Genomic DNA, 6,406 nt, shown 5'->3' with positions numbered 1-6,406 from the left:
GGAGCGGGAGGCCGGAGGCCGGGCCCAGGCCCGGGCAGCCCCCTCAGCCGCGCCGCCCTGGGCCGGCGCCCAGGTCCGAGCCGCCTTCCGCCCGCTCCCCACCCCACCCCCCCCTCCCCGCCCGCGGCCCCAGCCGGGTCCCGCCGCCAGGCCGGCTCCCGCCCCCGCTCCGCCCCCGGAGCCGCAGCCCCGCCCGCCACCGCCGTCGCCATGTTGTGGCTCCCGCAGCCGGCGCTGGCGACGCGCGCGGCCGAGCCCGGGGCCTGCAGCCGCCGCCGCCGCCGCCAGGTAAGCGCCCCCCGCGGGCCGGGCCGGGCGGGGAGCCTGCGGGCCGGGGCCGCCGCCGCCGCCGCCGCCGAGGCCGAGGCCGCCCCAGCCCGCGCCCGGGGCCGCGCCGAGCCGGGGCCGAGCCCGCTCCCGCGCCGCGGCCCTGCAGCCGGGCGGACCCTGCGCGCCGCCCGAGGCGAGGCAGGCAGCCACTTCCCCCGACCGCCGCCTGGCGGGCCGCGGCCGCCACCCCACCCCGCCCCCGGCCGACGGGGCCGCCTGCCCCCTGCCGCCGCGACCCGCCGCCGCCGCCGCCGCCGCGCCGCCGCGCCGCCGCCGCCCCGGGCACGGCCGCTGCCCTCCCCTGCGCGGGACGGGCGGCCGCGCTCGGCCACAGCCCGCGGCCCCCCGCCCGGGCGCGGATAACGGTGCCGCTTGGCCCCGCCGGGACGCCCTGTCAGCCCTTCCGTCCCCGCCGCGCCGAGAGCTGGCGCCGTCCTGGGGCGGACACTTCGGGGACCGACCCTCTGGGGCGCCCCGCAGTCCCTGCCCCCCACCTCCGCCCAAGTTCTGATCCTGGGGGAGGCTTCTCCGGGAGCAGACAGGTATTCCTGCTCCAGAGTTGGGGGTCCTCAAGGGGCGACCAGGCCTGTTGATCAGGGTGGAAATTATCTCTCTGCAGGGGCTCTTCCTGCCAACCTGTGTGTGCGTGTGTGTGTGTGTGTGTGTGTGTTTGGGGGGGGGGGGGAGGCTCAATGTGACCCGAGGGAGGACAGGGGAGCGTCTGCTGGACAGATGGCCTCCTGGCCTTGGATCAGCGTGTGTGAGGGGGAGGGGTCCATACGACCTTAGGTATGTCTGTTCCTCAGAACCCCAGGATTATTGGAGCTGCTCAGGGATTTTTAACTTTTTTTTTTGAGTAGGCCAGAGGTGGCATTAAAAGTCCTGGATTGGAATAAATCCACCGGCCCACCCAGGGAAGCATGTCTGGCACCCAGGACTAGCCTAGAATAGGACTTGGGGGTGAGATGGGTGCTGGGCCTAGGGTTGGCCCCCTTGCCTTCAGCTCTGTGTTCATGTACGGCCTGTAGGGTGCATCTGCTTGTGTGTACAGTGTGGCTGAGCATACAGGATGTGGACAGACAGATGCCTGGCCTGGTGGGTGCCTGCTGGGATTTCATGGGTCTGTTTCCTCAAACTCACAGGTACATCACACAGTGAAAGAGAGGAGGAAGCTAATGGTGCCAGCACACATATTTTGCCCATTTTTCCCCAATGGTCGTGGCTTTGATTCAGTCAGTAAATTTTTATTGAGCACTTATTACGTGCCGGGCACGGGACTAGGTGTTGGGAGGACGGTGGTAAAGCAGAAAGATATGTTGTAGCTTGAGCTCGTAGCCTAGTGAGAAAGCCCAATAATAAGTAATCTTGAAATTTCATTCAGCGCCAAATGTTTGTCAACAAACATGTGCCGGGCGTTGTTTTCGATGCTGTGAAGAAAGCAAGCAGAAATAACTGCCCTTCTGGAGCTTTCATTTCAGGGCGGAGAGGGGGAGGGAGGACAGGAAAGTAAAGGATATAGTTCAAAAAAAAAAAAAAAAAAAGCCTGTTAAAAGGGGCTAAATGCTAAAGGATAAAAAGAAAATAGGGAAGGAGGATATGAGATGTTGGGTGGGGGTTGAATTTGCATTCAAGTACCCTGGGAAGGCCTTCTAAGAAGGTGTCTTTTGAATACAACTCTGAAGGAAGTGGTAAACTAATCATTTCAAACAGTGATGAGCACAAGGAAGGAAAGATGAAGAGAGTGGTAAGAGTAATGGGCCTTGATTTGATTTGGGGGCTTAGGGAGGGCTTCCCTGAGGAAGTGACGTCTGGGGTGAGACCCGAAGGAGGGTTAAGAGTTAACCATGTGTGGAGCAGCACGGAGCTTGGCAAGTTGGAGGAAGCGAAAGAGGCCTGTGTGGCTGGAGGGGGAAAAGGAGAGGGGAGGTAAGTCTGTAGAGAGGTGAGGGAGATCACAGGGGGCCCTGCGGACAGACTGCCTCCCCCCTCTAACTCTGGTTTGTATCTCCAGTGAAATTAGGGACCTTTGGAGGGTTTTAAGTGATTGACATGATGACATTTACATTCTAAAAGGTCTCTGGCCTCTGTCTGGGGAATGGACTTTGAGATAAGCAGGTAAGGCGAGGCTTTCTGTGTTGAGGGCCTAACTATTTGATCTGCCTCAGAAAAGCGAAAAGCCTTTAGAGTAGTTTAGGAGAGAGCTTTTCCCTCAGAGTCTACTTTGTGCAGCTTTTAGGAAGGGAAAGGAAGACGAGTTAGCATTTATGGAGCGCCTGCTAGACGGGAGAAACAATTTGGGAGACTTTGGCAAATATCATATTTGACTTACTCCTCTGCAGTTTGAGAGAAAGGGCTTGTCCTGCCCCTTTACAGACACGAGCGCAGAAGGGACAGGAAACAAGTCCTGAGGGGTTAGATGACTTACCCAAAAACCACATTTGTAACATAATCTGAATTCAAACCCAGGTCCTCCTGATCCCAGAGCCCAGTGGCTCTGGAACCAGACTACCGGTTGCTTCTGCCACTTGCTAAGGGAATGATTTTGAGTTTGATCTCTTGTGTGCCTCAGTTTCCTTTTTGGAAAGGCCTCAAGCTTTACCCAGCTTAAATGCAGATAAAAGTACCTACCTCACAGGACTGTTGTGTGCATCAAATTAACCAAGCCATAGCGCTCATCTCAAACGTTAGTTGCTATTATTACTTAAATTTTTAAAACTTTCATGTTGCCTCTTAACCATATTGCGGTCACTTTGGATGAGATTCACTATACGGATAATTTAATTCTCAGATTTTGTGAGACTCTTTTCCCCTCCCTTTTCCTCCAAACGACTTAATGCCAGTGTTCCACCTGATCAACCTTTCAACATTGATCTCACCTTTCATTCTTGACACTGTGCTAGTACTTATGGATACAAAGTGAGTTTCTTCTCTGCAGAAGTTCAGGGTATCCAGAGGTAGGTCAGATATTGAAACAGATGAAGCACAATGTACTTAAGTTCTCTAACGCACCTGTAGTTAGCTGTTACAAGCTGTAAGAACTAAATGCCTGGGGGAGTAGGGAAGGCTTCAGGGCAGAAGTGAATTTTGAACTGGGCTTTGGAGGAAGCAAAGGAGTTTTGTAGGCAAGTAAGACTGGCCAAAGGACATTCTAGGTAGAGAGAGCTATATATGAAAGCATGGAGCCTTGAGAGGCTTGGCTTGTTTGGGTAGGAGGCTGGAAAGCTGAGTTGGAGCTGTGAAAGGCGGGTCAAGTTTGGATTTTATCCTACAAGCCATGGAGGGTATTAGATGAGTATTAGATACATCAGAGAGTATTAGACACATCAAATACACACCATGACGGGTGTTGGAGTTAGAGAGTGGAGACAGATGTCATCCTGGGGGTGGCTTTATTTCGGTGGGATCACTATGTTTCAGGATCTGGTTCTCAGTTTTGTAGACCCGAAATTCAGTTTTGTAAGGCACTTGGAGCTGATTGGATCCAGGCAGACTGACTCACTAACCAAACTTGGAAGAGACTGATGCATAAACTCAGGGTATTAACTGGCCATGAGAAATGAAACTGCGGAATGACAGATGTTCTGTCCTCTGGCCATCTCCCTCCCCACCGCACCCCACCCCCTCTGGCCAGGGCTGAGACATTTTAACAAAATCTTGCTCCTCAATTCCTGTCTGTTTTCCTCAGGCCCATGAAAACCCATCCTTTTTGTTAACATAATCTTTACTTAAGCTCCGTACAGCATGGCCGACCATGATTATTCATTGATAGAATGGATGATTCTGTATCCTGTGGGTTGGATGATATGTTTGTGAATCTTAAGGAAGAGGAGGAATAACTCTTTTCGAAATAAAATACCGGAAAAGGGGGTTCCTTAGAAGCGGTATGCAGATTCTAAGTGGTGTGGGTAGTCTTGAAGCTAAAGGGTGGTTGTGGACAGATGCATTGGAAATTGTTCTGGGGGCAGAGGTCTATGAACTCTTGGTTGCACTTGAGGAGAGATTAGTTTAGAATGTTCATCTTCCCTACACGTTGGAGACGGAAAAGAAAGCGGTAATGCCTGCCCTCTACTCCGCCTGGTCACGGTGAGCTTTCCTACTGGACCGGAGTGAGTCTTCGCTTCGCGGGGTCTGGGTTTCATTCTCACACTTGTCTCCACTTGTGCAAAACTGGGAAGAGTGGTGGATCCCCTAGAGTTTTGAGTTTGTGCTTTTCTGTAGTGAAAAATAAAATCCAAATAGGCCAACCTAGGTTGTGGACTAATTATTTTTATTTTAAAATTCTAAAAATAATTACACAAGCACTTTCCTGTAGAAAATTTAGGGGCCGCAGGTATACAAAAGAAACACAACTGACTGATAAATCCTATAACCTAGAACCACGGTTAACATTTGAATAATTTAGTGTTTGTGTTAGATCTTTGTCTCCAACTCTGTCTTTCTATGTAACTTGGTTTTGACTTTTTCTTTGGCTACAAAATTAGGAACATCCTGAATAGGAGAGAATTCTGAGTGTTGACATCCATGAGGTGAAGTGATTGCATGTACACGAAAATCTGTGTCTGTTTCCATTTCTGGGCATCTGGTCCAGTGTTCTCCCCCTTCATGTTCTAGGAGTGTTGGGCGTGAGATCCATTAGCTAATTAATTTTAAGAAATGTTTTAGGAGACGAGAGTGCTGCCTCAGCCAACCGTTGACTTTTATTTGAAGTGGGAAGTGTGTATGTGTGTTGAAATGACATATCTGATCCTTTTTATGACTCAAAGAAAAGTTAATGAACACCTTTCGAGTTTGGTGTCACCACAAAGTCATTCTTCAAACCCGTCGGCACTTCTGGGCTGTCCTCTGTTCACTGTATGACTTTGGGTAAGTCCTTTACACTCTCCGCTTGAGATTCTGAAGGTGTTGCACCAAGTAGGAATCGTGGCCGCTTTTCTCATTAACACATTCCAGGGGACGAGAAGGCTGATGTTGTCTATGCTGGTGATTGATTGTGCAGAGACTGCCACAATATTGAGTGAGAAAAAGGAGTACCTCTGCTGAACAGATTAACTCCAGGCCTCCAGTCAGCATGTGGGGATGCGGGGGTTCAGGTCTGTATAACTTTGTTACCTCTATTTGCGAGGGCTCTACCGTGATTGGAGGGCGCCCTCCCCACCTGCCCCGGAAAATGCTCTGAGAAGTCCAGAGGTGGCGTTAAGGGCCTTGGGCACAACTAAATCTCCAGGCTTCTCCAGAGAATCAAGACCTACCACCCTCCAGTTTGCCTCAGAATGGACCCCCCTCCTGTCCGCAGAGCAGAGTTTACTGTGAGATCTCCTTCCCTCTGAGTGGTGTGGGGTCTGGCAGTTTTTTACTTTTGTTTCTAGTTTTGCCTGTCACTTGAATTTTCTACAGATTTACAGATCATCTTTACAAAAACAAATAATCAGTGAGTCTATTTTCACTTGGGAGATAAACGTTGAAGGCCCTAAAGCAAAAACTCACACTCCCCGGGGCTGTGTCCCTCCAAGCCCCCCCTCCCCGCTCACTTCGGGGCAGGTGCCTCTGTTAGAGGGGAGGTGAAGCTGGGACCTCTGACTGGGAGGGGCCCTGAGCCCTGAGGGCCAGGGCCGAGCCATCTGGGAGGAGTGATTGGAGGGTGACTTGGCTGGGTGTTTTCTTCAGGAGGGCTTTTATTTTCTTATTTTTTTTTTTTATTTTTTTGGAGGTGAAAGCAGAGTTTATTGAAGATAGAGCACAATTAACAGATGGAGTGAGTGTCCAGGAGATTCGGAAAGGAAAGGAGGGAGTCCCCTCTTCAGGAATGCTTTTAAAGAAATCACTCCTCTGGGCGCGGCCTCCAGGCCTTCTTCCGTGGTCCACAGGCTCAGTCTCCCGCATGTCTATTTGGGGGGGGGGAGGGGGATGCTCGAGGCCTTGGTGTTACGACCGGGGCCGGCGGGGGGGGGGGGGGGTCATGGAACTGTAAAGACAGGGGTTCCCGTGTGTGAGCCTCACGTGCATTCCTAGGACTTCCCTGCTTCTGGGGGTTCAGGTCATTCTGGGTGTGACGCGGGGGAGGGGTGGCTGCTTCTTC

General features: G+C 52.4%; 1 protein-coding gene across 3 annotated transcripts in view; it reads left to right on the top strand.

Annotated features, from left to right (window-relative positions):
* The first annotated feature begins 181 nt into the window (after window positions 1-181).
* Window positions 182-6,406, top strand: part of ZNF592 (zinc finger protein 592) — a 59,243-nt gene continuing 53,018 nt past the window's right edge. Inside the window, exon 1 of one of the 3 annotated variants that reach the window (XM_081795830.1) lies at window positions 182-283. The gene's annotated coding sequence lies outside the window, so the exon portion shown is untranslated. Of the gene's footprint in view, window positions 289-600; window positions 873-6,406 lie in introns of those variants that run through there. The other 2 variants (XM_060617575.3, XM_060617580.3) reach the window with 2 other exon arrangements.

Source organism: Panthera onca, chromosome B3 (genome assembly GCF_046562875.1).
Source record: "Panthera onca isolate mPanOnc1 chromosome B3, mPanOnc1 haplotype 2, whole genome shotgun sequence".
NCBI classification, from domain to species: Eukaryota; Metazoa; Chordata; class Mammalia; order Carnivora; family Felidae; genus Panthera; species Panthera onca.
This window is presented reverse-complemented; position numbering and strand designations above follow the sequence as displayed.